Genomic DNA, 25277 nt, shown 5'->3' with positions numbered 1-25277 from the left:
AACCGGGGGAAGTTGTGATTTGCGCTCGTTCACTGCAATGCAATTTGCGGCATTTTCAAAACAATATTGAGCAGAGAAGCGATTATCAAACGTATTTGCAATGCCATACGTTGAAAGATCTGTTGCCCGTGGACAAGGCACGCTACCTCCACAAGTTAGATAGCATCGGCATAGATGTTTGTCCGTATGTGATTAAGGATTGGACCAAGTTGCATTGGCAGCCATAGAAAATTCTTACCCCATACCAGACTAAAACCGGATGTGACGTTTTTGGGCGTTCCTGTCTAGCGTGGTGTCAGTGTATAAAAGCCTTGATGTGGTACATGAATCCGACAAGTTTCTTCGAGTAATTCTGGGAATAGTTTGTTTGGTAATGCTATATCCATATTTTATTACAACTCGTAGTGACTGGCAAGACTAAAAACAAACAGGGGGGACCATAACTCTATGGGAGTTTTTATTTGTATTTATTTTTTATCATCCGTTCTAAACCACACCTAGACCGGATCACACAGACACAGGTGATTTGTTTTGGTAACACAGCAGGCTTTCCTCTGAGGTGGAAAGTCTGGTCACACGAGGTTAGTTAATATGTACATATCTATTTGGGGATCCTTCAAAATGTGTCGCTTCGCGGAAGTTTGCGTCGTCTTTCGAGCTTGTGGATCTGCTACTTTTGATGCTTTTGACACATTTGTGAGACTGTGTACTGTTACTGTACTATGATCAAGTAGGATGTTAACAGAAACAGTTAGAATATGGAGGTTTTGATCTGCCGACAGCAACCATATACCACCCACAATGCATTATGTCATGTTTAGCCTGGAAACCTCAGCTGCTGCTTGACAGAGCTTTTTATGATATATCTAACGGCTTTACTCACACCATTCTCCCTTTGAAGAGCGTAATAAGGCAGTGATGTTGTTTGTTTCTTAATTTAATACAGTAGTAATTTCACACCATGCCAGAGTCCAGACGCCTTACTTCCAGGGGAACGCCTGTGTTGGAATGCTTTGATATTGATTCAAAAGATGACATCTGAACGCCTATTATTAACTATTTTATTAATATAACTTTCTCGAGCAAATTATATTGGAATTCGATTTTCTGTAGATTTATAAATGCCTATAAAGCAAATCAAATGTTTAGTTGTGTAAACCTTCAAAGCGATGTCTGTCAGTCAGCAGATTGTGCATGGGTGTCCAGATGTGACACTGTGTTAAGGAGAGGCATAGGCTATTGTGTTTTAACTTTTTTAAGTGGGCCTGTCAGCGGGTCCTGTTGTGAAACCAGATTAGAACAAGTGCTATGTTACTGTATATCCCAGTGGTTTTAAAGAGCCCCAGGGGCAGGAGCGTCATTTGGGGCATCAGGGGATGGCAATTGTGTATTTTATGCATATTGTCCCCAACTCTGAATAGTTTTTTGCAGATTAATCTGATTTCATCAAAATCGATGCAGGTCAATTAACATGTGACACCCAGTGTCAATTATCTAATGTAATCGTAGGTGCTACACTTCCTTTGCCAACCTGGGGGGGGGCAGCGGAATGACCTCATGCTTCCTTTATTCTATGCATGAGGAGTCAAAGCTGCTTCTTTTCACCGGGGGGGAGTTCCTTCCCCCTCCATCAGGTGCCCCGGCTGGCCAGGGGGAGGTAGTTTTTGAGACCAGGATTACTGCATGTTTTTTGTGAGGGTACCTACCCTAGGGGACACAGGGAGAACATGCAAACTCCACACAGAAAGGCCCTTTCGCCAACCCCGCCTCGGGTATGGGCACTGATGACGCGGAGGAGAGAACACACCCCCAGCGTCCCCAGTGGGAATGGAACCCAGGACCTTCTAGCTGTGAGGCGACAGCACTATCGACTGTGCCACCGTGCCCCGGCCTAAACCTTTCATTTGTTAACCACTTTAAACGTGGCATCCCTATTTTGGGAATGGCATTATAGGCAAACATTTTCTCTTTTCGCTACTAAACAAATAGTGAAAATAGTTGCTCTACAAGCTCTCAACGCGTCGCCAAGTGACGCATTGAGAGCTTGTAGATCTGTAGTTGGACAACTGCACCTCTTCAGACTCCACCTGTACGCCTGTAGCACTTGACCTAGCCTTAACGGCCATAGAAAGGTTGAAATGTAACTTAGATAGCTTGTTATTTTTAGACACATGCTAGGTTCATTAATTGTTTACCTGGTTTTTCTACTGGAAATGGAAACATGAAGTTGACTTCGCTTTTCTATAATTCACCTCAGTGATTTTCATTTTAATTTCAAGGACCCCCAGTTTGATGTGATTTTTTAATTTTATTGTTTACCTCTGGGACCCCAATCTACACCGTAACATCCTCAGTGTTACACATATGGAAGTGTAACTGCTCAAGCGGGCCCGGTCCGTGGACCACACCCTGAGAACCTCCTGATTTACCTGACAACTGTGAACTGTCCTGAGAAGCCCTCCCATCTGGTACTCCATGCAGGCTCAAACAAAGTGCTATATTTGGACTTCCCCAGTAAAGCCACTTATGTGGTTGGTGTGTGAGGTTAATGGAAGGCAGACGGCCCACATGGAAAATGTGGACATAATGTGCATGGGGGCCCCCAGACATGCTCTCATCATCACGTCTGTGGAGTCCGTCAGGCGCCCTCATGCGCCTGCTTCCTTAACTTATATGCTAAAGCCTGATTTATTATACAGTACTGCAACACATTGGTAGCTTTTGTGCTGTCGCCAAGCGACACTGTCATGCTACAAAATATAAATTAGGCTTAAAGCTACAATCTGTACGTTGTATGGCCATTTCACTCTCCTGACAGAGGTCATTGCAACGATGTCAGAACTCACAGAACTACAGCAAATATGGCGGCCCATTTAGTTTCCAATCCTTGGTAATGTGATTACCAGATTTATTTATTATTTGGGGAGTTTGTGGAGTTTTCATTTGTGCTTTTTACCCCCCTTTAATTCCTCCCCACACACATGTGTTGTCACTGTTGTTGTATCCTACTGACTCACCTGCCAGTGAGGAGCACCCACCGGGAGGCGGGAGGACGTAGAGCCTTCGTTCTACTCCTCCCACCCAAAACTCCCTGCTGACAGTGACAGGTGCCGCCCTCAATCTGTAGGAATTTAGAAATACGTGCAGTGATATCACCCTCCCGCCACTTTAGGTCCTACAGTGACCTAAAATCATTGTCCATGGATGTCATGTTTATACCTGCCACAGAAGACAGTGCTGCATTATTTTACACAAAAGGGATTTTTTTAAATTAAATATGATTTTCCTTTTTTGTATTAATAAAAAATAAAAAAACGGCTGGCCCAGACCGGCCTGGACTGGACCGGCCGTTCGGGAGTTGTCCCGAATTTCCCAATGGCCAGCATGTCTCCCCGCCCGGCCCCCGAACACAGGTCAATTGTGTTGGTGTAGTAGATGCTCGACAAAGCCGAATGCACTACGGTGGATTCGAACCCACAACCTCAAGCACTTTTACCATAACTTTGACTCTCTTAATCGCTTGAGATTCCAGAAGGTGCGGCGACAGCGAGAGGCCTTAATTGGCTCGTGAGCTGCAAGGTGAGTGAGTGCCCTCACTGAGCAGCTTGACCGCGTCGCATGGCATCAAGTGCAACGCCCCAGTTCCCTCCGTGGATCACTAACCATCACAGTGATTGGGTGCAGGGTTCTCCCATGGGAATGACCACGTCCAATCGCGTCAAACAACTTTATTGACACCAGGGTCTACATTTCTCAGTGGGAGAGTAGAGAGACCTGCACCTTCAATCATTGCAGCTGTGCTAGTGTATTGCATTGTAATAGGACATAACATACTCTACCTATAATTTTTTTGATTTCAGTGAAAGAAAGAAAGAACACGCAGTATATGGGAGGCCCTCCGACCTATCAGTATTCTGCTGTGTTTTCACGTCACCTTCTGGTATTCATTACGTCAGCTCTGTGTGGAAACCCCAACGGAGGTGATACCAAAAAATGCCTGATGTCAGCACGCTGCGGATGATGATTGACAGTCTTTATGATGGGTGGATTCCACTGGACATCCGTTTGCTGTCAAAACAGCTCACAACAAACCTTGCTGCTGTGTTTGCACATTGCTGTACTTCACCCATGGGAGTTTTGTTGTTACAAGTTAATGTTTTCAACATCTTTACGGGTGTCTGTGGGAGTGTCTCTGATGTCTTGGTATACAGACTTGGAAAGTGCAGCTCGGTTGGTTTTTCACACCTCAACTTGTGTGCAGTGGTGTCTTCTCTTGGGAGCCAGGTCTGCCCGTGGCGGCCTCTCCCCATGGGCTGCCACAGGCAGTTTCTCTCACTAAACATGCCTATGTATACAGAAGTATATTGTTCTATTTGTTTCATTTTTATTAAGTATATCTGTTTTTCTAGATAGATACACCATGGACTGTTCACTCTGTTGCCCTCTGGCAAAAGGTACCACAGCATTGGGAGCAGAGCTAGCAGAGCGATTCCGCAAGAGTTTCTTTCTCCAAGTAAAGCCATCAAACTTGGGGGGGAGGTGAAATAGTCCCCCAAAAGTGCAATATCTGTTCTCCTATATTCTGCTAAGGACTCCTGTTGTACAATATCTGTCTCTTTAAATATGAACTGACTGTGATTTTATTTATAAGTGGTGATTTTTGTGTAGTATTGTTTTAGCATTAATAGTTTGTAAGCCGGTTCAGTAAGTTAAGTTCAATTATGCATTATATATGTTGAATGACAAAGGTATCTATCTATCTAGCAGAGAGGGGGGATAACATGTTCTACATAAGCCTGGCTGGAATCCTGAGAATCTTAATTAGGTCTGTTACTAATTGGCTGAGGTTCCCAGCCATACTTTCTTCTCTTTTTGTTAATCTCTGGTCTAATATTTTGGCAGCTCAGTGGCCTTGTGGTTATAGTGTCCGCCCTGAGTCTGGTACAGTAGGTCAAGGTTCAATCCCCGGCCAGAGTCGTATACCAAAGACAAAATATAAAAGATGGGACCCAATGCCTCCCTGCTTAGTCCTTTGGCAGCAGAGAGCTAGAAGGCTTTTCCTCCTCTGCTCGACCCCCGCTCGACCCCCTCTTTCTGTTTCTGAAAGAGGATGACACTTCCACCGCCACCGGCACCTTGAGTTGTAAACGTAAACACGATTGGCATGGATAGATCACATTGAAAGTTAAACAGGACAACATGACATCATCGTATGAAGCACAGCTTTGCAAACTTGTCGGTGATTATCAGGCCTGGACTGGCCATTTGACGTAATTAATGTCCAGTGGGCCGCCCAATGAATGGGCCGCCCCCCTTGCTTTAATATTGTTTTGGGCCAAATGTCAGAGATGACTTTTTGACCCAGTCCAGCCCTGGTAATTATGAGGACCGAACGGAATCCACGGCCGCGATGTTCAGACAAGAATTTTACACAGCTGTGCCAAATGATTAATTGATTAGGCCTACATAGCAAAAGATGCAAAACTGGGGCAGTTCAATTAGAATAAACAAGTTTCAGGCGTCGGCGATGTGAGCTTGTAGATTGGCCAGCACAGGCAGTGGTGTATATATATATATATACAAAATATGATGATATAGTGTAAAACTCATATACAGTTATAACATCTCAACTCATAACAAAAATAAAGTGGCACTTGTGTCAGTACAGTTTGTACTACAATCTATTCTGTCATAGCTGCCATCTAGTGGATGAATAGTTGATTGCACATTATAGACCGACACAAGCCTACAATAGCAACGTAACTCACGCTGGGACGTAAGGACTAAATAACCTTGCGTTTTTTGTGTTTTCTCTCTCACTCCCACGCAAGGCAAAACGGACTCTGTCGAGGCCTTTAGTTGGCACTCAGCATCAATGGTTTGAACGTTTGATTGGGGGAGGGGAGGGTAAGTCCCTGCAAAATACTAGTGTCTTGAGATATAATAGTGTCATATCCAGTGGGTGTACTTTTACATCATGTGACATATTAGTCATGTCCAGTGGGTGTACTTGTACATCGTGACATACTAGCATCATGTCCAGGGGATGTACAGTACTTAGCCTGTAGTACTTGCCGTAGCACTTGCACTCTAGCCTCGACGAACTTACAGGTGTATGCAAATACACTTATGTAATTAGCAGTTTATGTAAACAGTTTATCTAAACGTATGTAATTTAGATAGCATTTTATGTAGGCATAGATAGCACTCTATAGTTATCATAGCTTCACTGTACAGATACTGTTAGACAGATGTTAGGTTCTTATCGTGCTTATGATTCTTGATGACTTTCATTTCTATGTATTGTATGTATTATTACCATGTGTTGTTCTTGCTTACTGTAAATCGCTTTGGATTAAGAGTCTGCTAAATGCCTAAATTGTGAATTGCAGAAAATCATAATAGCGTTCAACCACTGTCTGCCCGGTATGTGTTATCAATCCAACGTGTCAACTTGCCAGTGGTTAATGTAAAAGAAAAGAAAAAACCTTTAATGACCCCGGCCCCTGTAGTAACTCTGAGGACCCCCAAGGGCCGGGATCCTGGACCCCTTGTCGAAGACCCATGCCCTACACAGTGAAGTAGAATATATACCTCCAACATTGAGGAACCAGAATCAGTTCCATCACATTTAGAACGGCTCCGTTCTGGAGCCATTTTATCACACTGGTGGTTATACTTCACGTCTGCTATACAAATACAATACTGGTGGTTCTCAAACCTTTTATTTTCAAGGACCAACCATAACTCTTGAGAGTGTACACATGGAACCAAATGCCCATTTGGTTCCATTTTTGTAATTTGGAACCCCCTGCTGATATTGTTCAAGTGAACCAGGGGTGTGCAGTTTGTGCACAGATAGACATGAGGTAATCTCTAGAGCAGTGGTTCCCAAACCTTTTCATGGCAAGGACCCCCACATTGACACTAATTAGCTTGCGGACCCCCATTTGAAAAGATACTGTATGCCATAAGAGAAGGTTCTCAACCCGTTTAATTTCAAGGACCCCCAGTTTGACATGCATTAGTCTACAGCGGTACAGCCCCCCATTTAATGGCATTTCTATCTCAGGGACCCCCAATTTATATTGTAAAATTAATGTTAATTTAACTCTGAGATTGTACAAATGGAACCATTTTGGTTCCAAACTATCACTTAGCTGGGGACCCCCTGGAACTCCTTCAAGGACCCCTAGGGGTCCCCGGACCCCACTTTGGTTCATTTTATTTTTGTTTTATACAGTGTACGTAGTATGTGGCAATTCTGGATTAAAAGCATGTTAATATATTATTTATGCCCCAAAATCCATAAATCCCACACACTATTAAGGCAGCCGGCGCCCGGCGGTTACACATGCCGCACAAGGTGCCCTTTTTTCACTTGAGCACCAGCCTCTCAAAATGTCTGTGCACGCCACTGAAGGGAACCTTTAAGGAATCGGACTATTTAGAGGGAATCGTTAAGGAACCGGAATCGTTACAATCCTAATAGGATCCCAATCCCAAATTCCAATCCTACCGGTATAACTGGCTTGTCTTTTTTTGTCCCCACTCCCTCTACTAAAAGGGAGAGAATGCTGACAGTAGGGAGACAGTCAGCAACACAGGGAGAGAATGCTGACAGTCACAGTAGGGAGACAGCAGCACAGGCAGAATTCAGTCTTGGGATCCATGCAGCAGAAACTAGGCACGTGAGGTCCCTGAGGTAAGGGTCCCAAACCACCAGAACATGGGTCGACACGCTCACTGCTGTTCATAACATTTGACACATGTGGAACTCATATAGAAACCCTGCCCTCTCCTCCTACACTGTAGATCCACAGCAAGTGTTTGCTGCACTGTGGCTAACCTCGTTGGAAGAAATACTGTAAACTCTTCCCTTCTCAGCCACTAGAAGGTGCAAGGAATGCTTCAAGCTGCCAGCTATAGCAGGGATAGAAACCGTATAGGCCTATCTCCTCCATATATCAACTTTTTTGTTTTGTTTGTGTCCCGAAAATTGCCGTTCTACAAGTTCATTTAAAAGCTTGCATGATATTTGATGTGAGCTTTATATGCTATTTTGGCAAATGTTTTTAAGCAGTTTGAGAGTTAAAGTGTTTAATTGTGTTTGTGTGGGTTTTATAAATATTGATTGAACCAATGAAAAGTATTGATTTGTGACTATACATAATGCCGTAGTGACAGTTTTGGACATGCAAGGTTTAGTCTCCCCCAGTACATAATTTCATCCAATGAATCAGTCCTCAATCATGCCATGGCTAGACAGAAAACCTGGCTCCTGCAGATCAAGAGCCACTTACTTCAGAGACACAGGGTTTGCATTGAATCTTCGTGTTTCAAGTTTACAACGTTTGGGAAATAATAGACTGTGTCTGCAATTTCAGCTCTAATGGTGGGTTAAATGGAGAGCTGGGCACTTATACGATGGTCCACCGATGTCATCTCTGTATCACAGATTAAATAAGCGCATTGACTTTAATGTCACTTAATGGTGAGGCGTATAGTATAATAAACTATCATTCCAGATGTCCTCAGGCGACACACTTCTATTTGATTCTGTTTTATCCGTCTGACCAAGGTTTTCATATTTCTGTTTTTTACTTTGCAGATGCAGTGAGTAGTCTAACATAATATCATTGATGTCGGGCAGAAACCTCTTATCTCCATATTTTCACTTTTTGTGTTTTGTGTAAGTTAACGCCCTACTTGATCATACTACAGCGTCACACAAAGGCATCATAAGTACATCTGCATGCTCCAAAGTCCAAACATGGCAAAGTGACAAGTTGTTAGCTTGTATCTGCTACTTTTGCTACATTTGAATGCTGAATAGTGACAGTCTTGCACATGTGAGGTTTCCACCCGACAGAGACGATATCCAATCTGCTTTAAAACCATGCTCCCATTTCAACCATTCATTCATTTCCAAGGCTTTATTTCATTTCAAGCTTTAAGGAGCAGCTTATTGGTTGGTGTTGACAGGCCCGAGCCTGCGGTTCCTAAGAGAATACCATTGCGATCTCTGTTCCATTTCGCACTAATGATCTTGACTGCATGCTGCCATTGACAATGAAGGCAAAATACGCCTCCGTTTTGTGATGTGTAATAATTGAAGTCATTATACTCGACTTGTCTGCCTCCTGCGCCTTCCGTTCATATTTGATGCGAGGTCCCATTTGTACACTCCTTTGTTCCATCAAGGCTCCTGTGCCGTCTCCGTCTCCGTCTGTTAGAGTTCACTGGCTCTAGTAACAAAGGAGAGCGGTTTATTTCTTGCTTACTGTTGTCATTGTGTGTTTAGTTCAGTAGCAGAAGGTGAAGGTTTGTGCAGTGGTGAGATACTGAATGCAAATCTTACAAAAGTACTCAACCCCAGTATACTCTCTTTCTTGAGCCAAAAGTACTCCTGGTCAAATATTAGTCGGCTACTAAGTGAAAGTATGCTTATAAAAAATATTAAAGTACACATTACAATTAAGTACATTTTATTTTCGATATCAATGCATTGCTGTATTGCAATGTTGACACCCCCCCCCCCCTCCCCCCCAAATGCAAAGATTTCCCAAAGATTTTTAACAAATACCAATAGGCCTACTTGTGAAAATAAAATAGCTGTTAATCCTCTTAGCAGACCTTTTATTGAACTGTACTGTACTGAACTAGGCATATTATCCCGCCCTCAATGTCTTCACATATTGTACAGTTAATATAAAATGCACTATTCAGGTACATTTCAGCCACCTCTTTTGTCCATTAGGACTACACTACGCAACGTCATCAAACAGTGACGTCCACCTATGGTAACATCATTCTACAGGCCATTGGTTTCTGCGTTACACTTTGTTGTGTTCCTTTTTTTTTCGTGGCACTAGAGCGAGACTGGTTCAACACACAGGAGCTTCATAGATTGGCTATTTTCACTTGAAAGATGGCTTAGGTGGTTAGTTCATAGAAATGTAGTGGAGTCAAAAGTGCAACATTTATTTGCAAAATGTGTAGTGAAGTGAAAGTCAAGTATCCAAAATTGTTTGAGCATTTCAATGATCAATCAATCGATCGGTTGTGTGATTGTCGGCTTAGATCGATGGAACCCAGGCCAGCATGTGCAGAAGTTCCTATTCACCAGTACCACAATGAAATGTTGTTTCATCATTACATTCTTAGGCTAGCGCTTTGCCAATTTGCAATAACCGTCCTTGTCCCCAAATTGAGAAATACTGATGTTGCTGTCGGGCAAAAACCTCTTATCTTCACATTTTAACTTTTTGTGTGTGTGTTTTCTTTTCTCGTAAATTTACACACTACTGGATTATACTACAGCATCACACAAAAGCATCGAAGTAGCAGATCCACAAGCTCGAAATGCGGCACAAAGTGACACGTCTTGACCTTGTAGATCTATCGATATACGTTTGACGCTTTTGAATGTGAATCCTGAAAAGTAACAGCTTTGGCCATACGAGGTTTCCACCCGACAGAGACGATATACCAAGGTGAGCTATAATAATAACAGCAGATACAGTACATGGTTCAGCTAAATGCAGTCAGCTTGGTCTGAAGAAGGAGAGGGGCTTTTAGGGTTCATTCAAGAGTGGAGACACAGACAAGACGAAGAAAGCTGAGTACACGTTTTGAAAAGAAAGAGAATGAGGCCAAACTATGGCACAGTAAGACGTTGAAACAACAATTCTCAGCAAATGGATCAGTGGAAGGAAGAAATAAGGGTTTCTGGTAGATTACCAACTACAACATCAGAACCAACGCCACATATGAATGAACATAAAGAATGAACATAAAATGAACACTGACATAAAGAGACATAAAGAAAAAAGAGACGATCTGGGCACTCAAAGTTAAAAAGAGGAGGAAAGCCTTTATTACATTAAAAAGGCAACTGCATTTGCCTTTTTAATTTAATAAAGGCTTTCCTCCTCTTTTTAACTTTGAGTGCCCAGATCGTCTCGTTTTTGAGTGGTGCAACCACTCCTATAGACAGCTGTGTGTGTGTGTGTGTGTGTGTGTGTGTGTGTGTGTGTGTGTGTGTGTGTGTGTGTGTGTGTGTGTGTGTGTGTGTGTGTGTGTGTGTGTGTGTGTGTGTGTGTGTGTGTGTGTGTGTGTGTGTGTGTGTGTGTGTGTGTGTGTGTGTGTGTGTGTGTGTGTGTGTGTGTGTGTGTGTGTGTGTGTGTGTCTGAGCACGAACATAGCGTTGTAGCGTTTGTTCACCACCAAGTGTCACTGTTGCACAGCCTAACACACAGACACACACAGGCCAGGGAGGAGGGCTTGTACAGTACAGCACCACTCACTTCAGACGGGTCTGAGTTTTTTCTTCATGCCGTGATCCCGTTTGATCTGTGTGAGCACCTTTTTATCATCATCACCTATTTATCTCCGTCGAGCACCTGGTTAGTTTTTCTTTGTAAGCTGAGAGAGCTGGTCCACTTGCACACTTTGGGTGAAGCAATTGGTAAATAGCCTATTTGTGCCGTGCCTAGGATGTTAATTCCTTCTAGAAAACAGCTGTAGCTTCAGCCACCAAGGTGTTTGTTTAGTTTAGCCCCATCACCGTAAGCGAAAATAGCCAATCTACAAGCTTGTTGTGAAATATCCAGCAATTGAAATAGATCGTGGTGAATGAGCTCAGACAGCCAAGTCAATTTCACAGTGTGCTTTTTGTTCTGTGTAGTTTAGTTTAATTGTTATCATAGGCGTGGTGTCGCATTGCTTATGAACTAAGATCATTCTCTTACACACTTCAACATGGGATATATATCCAGACTCACGAGTCACGACACTGCCTTCCAAAGGGGGGAAAAAGGCAGTAACCCTTAAACAATTCTGGTGTATTTTGATTGGCTGAACTCATAAATTCCCCCCACTTAGCCACTTGAAATAGACCCTTTTCAGGTGGTGGCCTGGCAGAGAGCACAGCTCACACACAACTCACTGGAAAGCAGACGCTTTGTGGTTTCAGTCAGATGGAGGTCATAATATACAGTAGTGGAAAGTAACTAGTAGTAAGTACATTTGCTTAAGTACTGTACTTAAAGGTAGAGTTAGTGATTTTATTTGGTTAAAATAAGTGTTAAATAGCTCTATATTCAGCTAGTGTTTGTGAAAATGAGTTTATTATTAAAGCGATGGAGAGTGAACAAACACTCTATAGCAATGATTACTACCAGACTACAGAGCTTTTACCTAACCTAGTTATATTTATTAAACGAAAACGTATTTCCATTTGAGTAACACTCCATTTCTGATAGTTGTGCTATCAGAGGAAAATATTGCACTTTTTACTCAACTAGGCTATTTGAAAACTTTGGTTACGATTTAGATTATTAATACAAAACATACATTTAAATATTGTTTTTACTTGAGTACAAAGAACAATCGGAGTACTTATCCCACCATGTGCTGAATGCAGCATGTGTGCCAGTGACCACTGGCTGATGACTTTAGGTCAGCGTTAATATGGATAAGGAATAACCTCATACTATGTCAATAAATCACCACATTTTCAGAGATCGTCTTACAATTCATTTGGCCAGACTGTAAAAATAAAAAACTTTATAGGGCTTTTGCTTATTATAAATTTTTTCATCTCAGTTTCTCATTCTCAATGCGATTGCTTTCTGCCTTTTCATTGTACTTGTAGGAGAGAGAACATAGGCCTGCAGGAATATGTGGGTGGCTGCAGTTCACCAGAGAGATGACAATAAGAGTAGCACCCTTGAAGTAGCACCCTAAGAAGCCACAGAATTAGAGAACATAAAGAAATATAGAAAAAAGTATGAACACCGCATTGCGGTCGTATGCCTCCAGTATTAACATCCATGTCTGTGCAGACTCATATCGTCACTGTCTGGAAGAAAGCTCGTATCTCCATATTCCAACTTTTTGTGTTAATTAATACCCTACTTGATGATACTACAACGTCACGTGACGTCACACAAAAACATCAAAAGTGGCAGATCAACAAGCGCATTTTCAGCTTGTGGATCTGCTACGTTTGGTATTTTTCTTTATTTGAATCCTGAAAAGTGGCCGTTTTGGACGTATGAGGTTTCCACCCGACAGAGACGATATAATATTATGTATGAAGAATTTCTCCAAGAGGTTCTGCCTATTGTCTCGTCTCGCTCTTTCTCTTTCTTGTTTTACTATGAGTGAATGTTGTGGTGTTTTGACAGCACATTTTTAGTCTTAGACTCACTAGAGTCTAGTTGTAGTCGACTAAATATCATATTTTAGTCGATTGACTAAAGTTGATTTTGAGTGATGGGCGCTCTTATCATCGTACATCATCATGACGTAACATGTCGATTTTTGATCAGACACATATGACATAAATTCTACATTCATTGTCAATGGGAAGTTAATGTTTGTGTAAGACGAAAATCTACACTAATAGCTGAATAGGAGGGGCTGGCGCCCCTCAAAAATATATATATATAATATAAAATATATTAAATCAGGCCTTGATGCCTGATTTTACACTTAGATTGCATGATGAAAATAGCCGATCTACACACATTGTGAGCTTGTAGATCTGCTATTTTCGGAGTGCAACACCTGAGCGTAACTAAACATACAATTACTTCTACTGGATCTCTTCTCCCTCCCTAACATTTTAGTCAGTTTTCTTCTCTTTTTTTCCCAAAAAGCGCATCGTGGCGTTTTGACCTTTCTAGCGATGAAAAAAGCGTATCGTGGCGTTTTGACCTTTCTAGCAATGAAAAAAGCGCATCGTGGCGTTTTGACCTTTCTAGCGATGAAAAAAGCGCATCGTGGCGTTTTGACCTTTCTAGCGATGAAAAAAGCGCATCGTGGCGTTTTGACCTTTCTAGCGATGAAAAAAGTGCATCGTGGCGTTTTGACCTTTCTAGCGATGAAAAAAGCGCATCGTGGCGTTTTGACCTTTCTAGCGATCAAAGGTCAAAAGGTGAAAGGTCAAAAGGTGAAAAAAGCGCATTGTGGCGTTTTGACCTTTCTAGCGATGAAAGGTCAAAAGGTCAAAGGTCCAAAGGTCAAAAGGTGAAAAAAGCGCATCGTGGCGTTTTGACCTTTTCTAGCGATGAAAAAAGCGCATCGTGGCGTTTTGACCTTTCTAGCGATGAAAAAAGTGCATCGTGGCGTTTTGACCTTTCTAGCGATGAAAAAAGTGCATCGTGGCGTTTTGACCTTTCTAGCGATGAAAAAGGCGCATCGTGGCGTTTTGACCTTTCTAGCGATCAAAGGTCAAAAGGTGAAAGGTCAAAAGGTGAAAAAAGCGCATTGTGGCGTTTTGACCTTTCTAGCGATGAAAGGTCAAAAGGTCAAAGGTCCAAAGGTCAAAAGGTGAAAAAAGCGCATCGTGGCGTTTTGACCTTTTCTAGCGATGAAAAAAGCGCATCGTGGCGTTTTGACCTTTCTAGCGATGAAAAAAGCGCATCGTGGCGTTTTGACCTTTCTAGCGAGGAAAAAAGCGCATCGTGGCGTTTTGACCTTTCTAGCGATGAAAAAAGAGCATAGTGGCGTTTTGACCTTTCTAGCGATGAAAAAAGCGCATCGTGGCGTTTTGACCTTTCTAGCGATGAAAGGTGAAAGGTCAAAAGGTCAAAAGGTGAAAAAAGCGCATCGTGGCGTTTTGACCTTTCTAGCGATGAGAAAAGCGCATCGTGGCGTTTTGACCTTTCTCGCGATGAAAAAAGCGCATCGTGGCGTTTTGACCTTTCTAGCGATGAAAGCGATCAAAGGTCTGATTTGTGATATAAGGGATATGTCAATTATTTTTTCTCTAAAAGTCTCTGCCGAAAATAGCAGATCTGCAACTTTGAACTTTGAACAAATTTCGCAGAATATTTGCCTCAGAATAGGCAATGCAATGCGTTGTGAGCTCAGTGAAGTTGACCCTTGATCTTCCAGATCTAAAATGTCATCACTTAATCATCCCTCCCCCCTATTTGACAGTGTGAAATCTTGTCATATTGTAGTGTATGAATGATTGGATTATGGCCAGAATGTTTCCCATTGAGTCCAGGTGGACATGTGTGACAGTTGCAATGATATTAATCTCCCAATGCATTCCTTTCAATGGAACGGATGTGACCTTGAACTTTGACCACCAAAGTCTAATGAGTCCATCCTTGAGTCCAAGTGGACGTTTGTGCCGAGCTTGAAGAAAGTCCCTCAAGGTGTTCCTGAGATATATCCTGTTCACTGACAACCCCAAATCAGAATGCCTCCGGCCACAGCTGTCACCACTGGTGAAGGCACCGCATAACACACACACACACACACACACACACACACACGCACCCGCGCGCGCGCGCACGCACATACGCACGCACAACCTCCATTTTCTGTACAGCTAAACTCAACTGTTTAAATTATCCACTAAAAAGCCAGCATCCGTATTGCGGGGAAAGCTTCCGCAGGAAAATAGCAGGTTCACGAGTCACGTCGCATTGTCGACCTGCTATTTTCCAGCGGAAGCCCTTCCCACAAGAACAGAAAACAGAAAATACACTAGTATAGAGCCCTGAGGGACTCCAGGTCCACCGTATAATAGGGTTGAACCTGGTGGCTACATAGTGCAATAGTTCATGTTTTATATTTTGAATCAGAGACATCATTCTAGTCTCCCTCCCTAATAATCATGTCTGAGTAGTACAGTAGTCTCACATCTTAGTGAGTCACAGAGGCACATAGGCGAAAGGCTGCGACTCACACAGACATATAAAATGTGTTATTTGTGTCGGTTGCTAAGGATATGGAAGGTGAATAATGCATGCAGTGTTGGCTGTAAAGGTTGTGAGTGAGATATTGCACAGAATGTGCTTTGTAAAGAAATTGACTTGACCGTTCCAAAGGCAACATTCAGTAGCTAGCAAGAGCAAAGGGTAGCTGTGTCACAGCCTGTGTGTGTTATGAATTCAGTATCAGTGCCTGCATAGTAGTATAGAGCGTCGCAGTCCCCGAAATTATGCATTTTTTTATTTCAAAAAGTATTTATTTTAAGACATTTAAGCCTCGACAAAGCCAACTATTGTTGTGACAAATCGTGACAATAAACACAATGTTTTGGGCAGATCGAATAATTAGAAAGAAGAAAACAAATAAAATAAAATTGTACCCTGCCCTCTCTTTTTTTCCCAAAAAGCGCATCGTGGCGTTTTGACCTTTCTAGCGATGAAAAAAGCGTATCGTGGCGTTTTGACCTTTCTAGCAATGAAAAAAGCGCATCGTGGCGTTTTGACCTTTCTAGCGATGAAAAAAGCGCATCGTGGCGTTTTGACCTTTCTAGCGATGAAAAAAGCGCATCGTGGCGTTTTGACCTTTCTAGCGATGAAAAAAGTGCATCGTGGCGTTTTGACCTTTCTAGCGATGAAAAAAGCGCATCGTGGCGTTTTGACCTTTCTAGCGATCAAAGGTCAAAAGGTGAAAGGTCAAAAGGTGAAAAAAGCGCATTGTGGCGTTTTGACCTTTCTAGCGATGAAAGGTCAAAAGGTCAAAGGTCCAAAGGTCAAAAGGTGAAAAAAGCGCATCGTGGCGTTTTGACCTTTTCTAGCGATGAAAAAAGCGCATCGTGGCGTTTTGACCTTTCTAGCGATGAAAAAAGTGCATCGTGGCGTTTTGACCTTTCTAGCGATGAAAAAAGTGCATCGTGGCGTTTTGACCTTTCTAGCGATCAAAGGTCAAAAGGTGAAAGGTCAAAAGGTGAAAAAAGCGCATTGTGGCGTTTTGACCTTTCTAGCGATGAAAGGTCAAAAGGTCAAAGGTCCAAAGGTCAAAAGGTGAAAAAAGCGCATCGTGGCGTTTTGACCTTTTCTAGCGATGAAAAAAGCGCATCGTGGCGTTTTGACCTTTCTAGCGATGAAAAAAGCGCATCGTGGCGTTTTGACCTTTCTAGCGAGGAAAAAAGCGCATCGTGGCGTTTTGACCTTTCTAGCGATGAAAAAAGAGCATAGTGGCGTTTTGACCTTTCTAGCGATGAAAAAAGCGCATCGTGGCGTTTTGACCTTTCTAGCGATGAAAGGTCAAAAGGTGAAAGGTCAAAAGGTCAAAAGGTGAAAAAAGCGCATCGTGGCGTTTTGACCTTTCTAGCGATGAGAAAAGCGCATCGTGGCGTTTTGACCTTTCTCGCGATGAAAAAAGCGCATCGTGGCGTTTTGACCTTTCTAGCGATGAAAGCGATCAAAGGTCTGATTTGTGATATAAGGGATATGTCAATTATTTTTTCTCTAAAAGTCTCTGCCGAAAATAGCAGATCTGCAACTTTGAACTTTGAACAAATTTCGCAGAATATTTGCCTCAGAATAGGCAATGCAATGCGTTGTGAGCTCAGTGAAGTTGACCCTTGATCTTCCAGATCTAAAATGTCATCACTTAATCATCCCTCCCCCCTATTTGACAGTGTGAAATCTTGTCATATTGTAGTGTATGAATGATTGGATTATGGCCAGAATGTTTCCCATTGAGTCCAGGTGGACATGTGTGACAGTTGCAATGATATTAATCTCCCAATGCATTCCTTTCAATGGAACGGATGTGACCTTGAACTTTGACCACCAAAGTCTAATGAGTCCATCCTTGAGTCCAAGTGGACGTTTGTGCCGAGCTTGAAGAAAGTCCCTCAAGGTGTTCCTGAGATATATCCTGTTCACTGACAACCCCAAATCAGAATGCCTCCGGCCACAGCTGTCACCACTGGTGAAGGCACCGCATAACACACACACACACACACACACACACACGCACCCGCGCGCGCGCGCACGCACATACGCACGCACAACCTCCATTTTCTGTACAGCTAAACTCAACTGTTTAAATTATCCACTAAAAAGCCAGCATCCGTATTGCGGGGAAAGCTTCCGCAGGAAAATAGCAGGTTCACGAGTCACGTCGCATTGTCGACCTGCTATTTTCCAGCGGAAGCCCTTCCCACAAGAACAGAAAACAGAAAATACACTAGTATAGAGCCCTGAGGGACTCCAGGTCCACCGTATAATAGGGTTGAACCTGGTGGCTACATAGTGCAATAGTTCATGTTTTATATTTTGAATCAGAGACATCATTCTAGTCTCCCTCCCTAATAATCATGTCTGAGTAGTACAGTAGTCTCACATCTTAGTGAGTCACAGAGGCACATAGGCGAAAGGCTGCGACTCACACAGACATATAAAATGTGTTATTTGTGTCGGTTGCTAAGGATATGGAAGGTGAATAATGCATGCAGTGTTGGCTGTAAAGGTTGTGAGTGAGATATTGCACAGAATGTGCTTTGTAAAGAAATTGACTTGACCGTTCCAAAGGCAACATTCAGTAGCTAGCAAGAGCAAAGGGTAGCTGTGTCACAGCCTGTGTGTGTTATGAATTCAGTATCAGTGCCTGCATAGTAGTATAGAGCGTCGCAGTCCCCGAAATTATGCATTTTTTTATTTCAAAAAGTATTTATTTTAAGACATTTAAGCCTCGACAAAGCCAACTATTGTTGTGACAAATCGTGACAATAAACACAATGTTTTGGGCAGATCGAATAATTAGAAAGAAGAAAACAAATAAAATAAAATTGTACCCTGCCCCTTTTTTTCTTCTTTCTAATTATTTTATCGGCCCAAAACGTTGTGTTTAATGTCACCAGTTCCGCGGCAAAGCCGGAGTTTCTTTTTAATTATTAAAATACGGCGAATTAAACACATAAAACAAAAGGCGGGTTTAGCGCCGATCGTTTGATTAAACAATTTTTTCGGCCGTCAAACTGTTAATAGTCAAATAAAGCTTTAACTTCTGGCGCCCTATATGCACCCATGCTGCATGGCTTCATTTAAAATCTGAGTCAACTTCCACCCTGACAGTAATTATCCCTTCGTTTACTAAAATGTAAAACTAAAATGTAATAGAGATACAGAGGAGAAGCAAGACACTCTTGTGATACTGGAGCCAGAGACCTGTGCTGCAGCCTGTGCCAGTGTACTGATTGATTGATTGATTGATTGATTGAAATATTTATTAACAGTTTGCAGAATTACAGTACATTTCAAGCACAAACTCAATACAAAGACTGTTAACTGTGAGTGGACAACCCAATTAAGCATTACACTTGTTTACAAGAGGGTCCACCTTGTTCAATTCATCAAAGCACTGTACTGTACATCAAAACGTACTATACTGTAGGTTGTTGTTGTTAAAGTTGGACTCTGGAACTTGCTGACTTGGGTTTACCGTCAACTGATAAGACAAACACACAATTTTTTATATTAAAATATATTGCCTAACCACTGGCAATATGAGAATACAGACATAATTATTCCACAAATTACATCATTCCTCTTGGTCAAAGGGCATGGTAATAGGTCCTATTCTGAGCATGTCATAACAAATATAATAGCATAATAGCAGATCTAAATTTTCAAAATGCGCTGCAGCGTGGCGCATTATGAGATTGTAGATTGGTTATTTTCAGCAAAGAGATTTGGTATGCAGGTAAAAAAGGAGGGGACCAAGTATAAGAGCCTTGGAGGACAGCAGTCAACATATATAGGAATGAAATGTATTGTATAGAGCAGGGGTTCTCAACGTTTTTGGCCGGGGACCCCCGAAAATGCTTTGGCAACGTCTCGGGACCCCCGCCCCGCGTGGGTGGCGCGCTACGAGCTTGTAGGTCTGCTATTTTTGAAAAATCGTGAAAAAATTAATAAAATAAAAAATCTTTTTTTTTTTTTTTTTTTGAAAATAATTTGGGGACCCCCTAAAATAATTTGGCGACCCCCCGAGGGGTCGCGACCCACGGGTTGAGAACCCCTGGTATAGAGGGTATGCACATGCATAAAGTGAATGGCAGATCGAGTGGCAAATCGAGTGGCAAAGTGAGTGACAAAGTGAATTTAATGTTGTTTAAAGTCATTTAATGCAATCAAATAGGACTTTTCTGTTTGGATGTATGGGCTGTCAAGGCCAGAAAATAGTTTTTTGCCACTCAGTAGGCCAGTCCCGCATAACTTCCAGGTATGATGATGATGTCACGCACATACCCTCTATAGAGCGTCGCAGTCCCGCCTCCTACCCTGGACCAGGAAATGAAACCCAATGCATTATTCTCATAGACATTTCTTAAAGTATTTATTTAAAGACGGTTACGCCGCGGACAAAGCCAACTCGAGTCGTGACAACTCATGACAACACAAACAATATTTTGGACCAAACAAATAATTAGAAAGAAGAAAAAAACGGCAGGTTACAACACTTTTTTTGTTGTTTTTCTTCTTTGTAATTATTTGTTTGGTCCAAAATATTGTTTGTGTTGTCATGAGTTGTCACGACTCGAGTTGGCTTTGTCCGCGGCGTAACCGTCTTTAAATAAATACTTTAAGAAATGTCTATGAGAATAATGCATTGGGTTTCATTTCCTGGTCCAGGGTAGGAGGCGGGACTGCGACGCTCTATACTGTATGGAATATCCACTATATAGGAATACATGCATACCGGTACTTAGCTTGTCCACAAACTTTACTGCAGGCCTGGCACCGCGGGGGCCTGCTTTGCTGTCCCTACAAAGCCAAAGTGCAGTAATGAATAGCATTTTAATCAATTGCATTTTTATAGTGCTTTTCCAAGTGCTCAAAGCGCTTTACAATGGTACATTCATTCATACAGGGATGTGAAGCGGCAAACAGTCGAGGCCAGCATCCTCACTTCCCACATTCACACACCAATGGTGACAAGCCACCATGCAAGGCAAGGCACTGACCGACTCATTGGATGCAATGTAGGGTTCAGTGGCTTCGCGCAAGAACACTTCGACATGTAGACAGGAGGAGCCGGCATTCGAACCACTGACAACCGAATCGGGAACAGATTGGTATTCCGAAGCCCCGCCACTTCTAAACACCCCCAAGCGGGTTGGTGGACAACCTGCTCTCCCTTCAAAGTCAATATTGGGGAATGAAATTGGTTGGGTTTTTCTTTTAAATAACCTTAATGCTACTGATGTTTGTGACTTTGTGTGCAAGTATTGCATTGTGGGTTTGAGCTGACAGGCCCTTTTTGATGTAAATTAATCAAGTCACCTTAATTCAAGTGGCAGATGCCAAAAACATATTTTGTATTATTATATATTTTTAGGGGAATGTCATGTCTACCTGAATAGCCTTTGTGATCTACTGGTAGATCACAATCTTTTGGGCACCCCTCATGCTGTATGACGGCCGCCTCGGCTCAGACCGTGAGTACATTATTTCCTGGTGAGACATCAGTGATATCAATCCACAGACAGTCAATGTCAAGCATTGTAGGTATCATAGCAACCAGGACTTAGACCCTGGACAGAAACAATCAACAACAACAACAAATAATAATCTGATATAAAATATATAAAATAGCAGATCTGCAATACTCGTACAGACAACAGCACATGTACCTGTACATCTGGATTTTTTAAATTTGTATTATAAATATCGATATCGAATGTTTGTTTGTTTGTTTGTTTTACACAAATGTTCTGGGGGTCGCTAGCACAAAACCTTTTCAGATGGGGGTCCTCTGCCAAATATATATCAATTTCAATTTGGGGGTCTTTGGCACAAAAACGTTTGAGAACCACTCCTCTAAAATCTGTCATTCACATATCGGTCCCAGAGCAATTTAATTTCAATGACTTTTCGGTGGTGAGGTGACCACCACCTGAAATAACGTTGAGCGGAGGTGAGTAAAAACAGAGAGAAGGGCTGGGGCGGTGGCGGTGGTTTGCTCTTCACCACGGCTTGTGACGTCATGTAGTTCGGTGGTCACCTCACCACCACAAATCTAGACTATGAATGAGTCTTCACACACACAATCTAGTCATCTTTAGCAAGGCTCAAGTGCCATGTTTTTGAAAGTCAGCCAATCATGTTGTTGACAATAAAATAAATTGTATCCATGGAAATAAAGTGAATCATTTAAAGGCAAGCTAGACAGTGAAACAATATTATTTTCCCTGCCAGGCTGTAAAGTGTAAACCATTTCACACCAGTGCCATGCAAAAATGCAGCACGGATTTGAATACGTTTCCTCATCAAATGCGACAAGGAAGTACTGTAGATTGCAACATTTCATTGGTCAAACATGCGCTTTCTCTGATGGAATTCCACAAAAGACAATGTGGTTTATTTTCTTGCCACATCAAAGTTCCATAACGGACATAATATTATTTTTATAAAGTTGCGTGTGAATAATCCACACAGAAAAAGCTTGTTCGATATCCGATGTAGGCCTACTGTAGTTTGACTTTCCTACAAATATTGTACCTTAATACTCTACTTCAAATAGAAACTGTAGTACAATTACCTCCTCTCCTGAGCCACTCTGCTAATAAGGTCACATCTGAAATAAAAAAATTAAAAAACTACTGGCAGATTTGAATAAAATATGCCCAATTATACGTACACTGCCTCAAAGGTTTGAGTCGTAAGGGTCAAAAGGTCAAGTCACAATCGTGGTCAAGGATTAATTTAAAGTGTCACATATATTAGGGATTCCTGACATATCCTGGATCAGGTCCCACTAGAAAGTCTTGCTAGTGTTCCCCAGTCCACCCGTCTGACCACTTAACACGGCAGCCGAACCCACCAATCGAACGGAACCAGTGTTGCGGCTTGGATCAATTATGGAACCATCACAGTATCCTTTAGGTTCTTATACATTTATGAACAGAATGAAAACACATTTTACAAGATTCAAATTACACGTTATAGTTTAGCATTACAATCTATAACAATTATTTGGGAGCCCACTGACATGCAATACCCTCGCCACCCACAGGTTTGGGAATCACTGACTAATTCAGTATTTTAGGGTGAAATGGCATTATCTTGAAAATCACATAGGCCTAAGTACATTTATTTAAGTATGCATTGCTCATAAATCAAATGTCTTAAAACTCACTGTAGAGTTCTGTGTTACAGTTAGGGGTAATAATACAGTTTATAATATCATCTCCGTCGGCGGTGGAAACCTCGTATGTTCAAAACGGTTACTTGTCAACATTCAAATTCAAAAACGGCCGTAGCCGATCGACGAGCTCAAAACGTGTCGCTCCACGTTTCAAGCGTGTGGTCCTGTTGCTGCTTTCTGTGACGCTGTGGTGTGGTCAAGTAGGGGATTAATTTACCAAAGAACTGAGATATTCAACATTCATAGAAAGCAGTGGTATTCAACATTCATATAGAAAGTTATTAGGGGTAATAACACACAGGGTAGATACAGGGGGAAAGTGTTGTATAGGATGCTGGACTCGCATTCATCATGCAGGCTGTGTCTGGCCAGCACCTGCAGGCCATGGAGGTCAGTGTGGAGGATGTTTTTGGACAAGCGCCCTGCTTTGGCCCCACAGCAACGGTGCCTGTGAAAATAAACCCCACGTCTGACCTCAGGCTCCGCATTGGACCTCCCGTGCACCTCCTCGGCGTGACGTCCCTCCTCCAGCGTGGTCACGGCTGGACGGACGTGCAGGAAAAAGAAATGGACCCACCACGTCTGAGTGAGCCAGCGGAAAAAGCAAAACAAAAGCGAACGAGCGAGTGACGACAAGGCGGGATTTTCTTTTAGTCTCCACTCCCGGCTTTGTTTCCCCGCTGCGTTGTGGAAATCGCTGTTTCATGCATTAGCACACCAAGCTAACATTAATCTTCTCTCTTCGTTTGGTTGGAAGGTTTAGCTCTGATGGCCTCTGTAGCTAAAATAACAACTTTTCTTTAGCAGTCATGGTGGACAAAGTACTTTTATTGCTATTGCAATACCACAATAGAGAAATACTCTGTTGCAAGTAATAGTCCCGTATTTAAAATCGTATTTATTTATTTTCAGAATCATGTAGAAACAGATTTATTGTCACATCACAGGTTTACTAAGTAAAAACGTGGGTGAAAATTGCTCCACAGAAAATAAATAAAGAGGGAAGGAGATCAGACGAGAAAACAAGAAACAAAGACATATTTACAATACATATTTACACATGGTACCTAAGATATAATATAAAGATGCGTGCCGTGAACATGGCAACAAGTATATGGCATCCAAATATAGTAGTGCACCAAAAAGTACTCGCGCAGAATGTCCCATTTTCCAACGTTTTTTTTCTAACATTTTGTCAAAACCTTTCAAAAATCACAAATCTACATGCTCTTAACATTGTGAGCTTGTATATCACCTATTTTAAAGTATATACAAATGGGGAACAACTGCAACTCAAAGCCAATTTCAGGCTGGTCCAGCACACCTTGGGAGTGGAGCATTTCAGACAGTTAAATCCTTTTTAATAGCAGGGTGCATGCAGTTAAATAAAGGTTTCAATGTCAATACATTCTTTTTTCTTGCACCCTGCTATTAAAAGGTGATTAACTGCGCTGAGATGCTCCAGTGTCTTCCTTCTTTACAAATATTGGCTTAATTGGCTAATGCAGGCTATGTTCTGCAATAATTGCGTTAACTATGGAATCGTGCGTTTTTCGTCACTCAATATCCATACATGGGGCGTTTTTCGTCACTCAAAATCCCCATCACCCCCATACATGGGGAATGCCCCCATATATTGTGCCCAGGTCTGACATATGTGGATGACGTAACCAAATTAAGTTAAAAATGATATAGGGATGGGAGGGACAGACAAGAGTCTAGGCTACTTACTGTGCATTTCTAGTTTGTGCAGCCGTGCCTGGCAGCCGGCGAAAACTAGAGTTCTCAACAGGCCCGAAAATTACACTCAAGACACCCTTAGATCTCCATATATGGAGCTGTCCTGTTCTGACATTCCATATGTTGATCTGACCTCATCACACCCTGTACACTCAAGACACGCTCCATATATGGTCAGTAAAGGGTGAGGTCGCATCTCACCCTCATGCGTCTTACTGGTATAATATAACGTTTTCAAATAATTGTCATATACTTTTGTACTGTGCTTGAGTAAATGTATTTAGTCACTTTCCCCCCCTTTTCTTTCATTATGTTCTGCTCCTTCTTGTTGGGTCATGCCAGGTGAGCCGTTCACAGCTGGAATCCATTACATTTTGATTGATACTTTTGTGAGGAGCATGGCTCTCCCTCCCTCAATCAGTCTTCCATCATGTCATTCATATTGTTTTTACCTGCTATAGCTCATAATTCTCTCTCTCCCTGTCCTCACTCTCACATTCAAGTTGGGGAGGGTTAGGATTGGGTATATTTTAGAGAGGTGTCATGCCCCCAAAAAAACATCTACAAACTCACAATATGTATAAGCTTGTAGATCTGCTATGTTTGGCTTCAGGGCTAAGGTT

The 25277-nt window shown here is 42.1% G+C and overlaps 1 protein-coding gene across 1 annotated transcript in view; it reads left to right on the top strand.

The window, feature by feature from the left end:
- The window catches only part of alpi.1 (alkaline phosphatase, intestinal, tandem duplicate 1), a 74895-nt gene that overhangs the window by 1272 nt on the left and 48346 nt on the right, over positions 1 to 25277 (top strand). The window lies entirely within an intron of this gene.

Source organism: Electrona antarctica (assembly GCF_951216825.1).
Source record: "Electrona antarctica genome assembly, chromosome: 7".
In the NCBI taxonomy this organism is placed as follows: domain Eukaryota; kingdom Metazoa; phylum Chordata; class Actinopteri; order Myctophiformes; family Myctophidae; genus Electrona; species Electrona antarctica.
The sequence above is the reverse complement of the archived record's forward strand: the minus strand, read 5'-3'. Positions and strand labels throughout refer to the sequence as shown.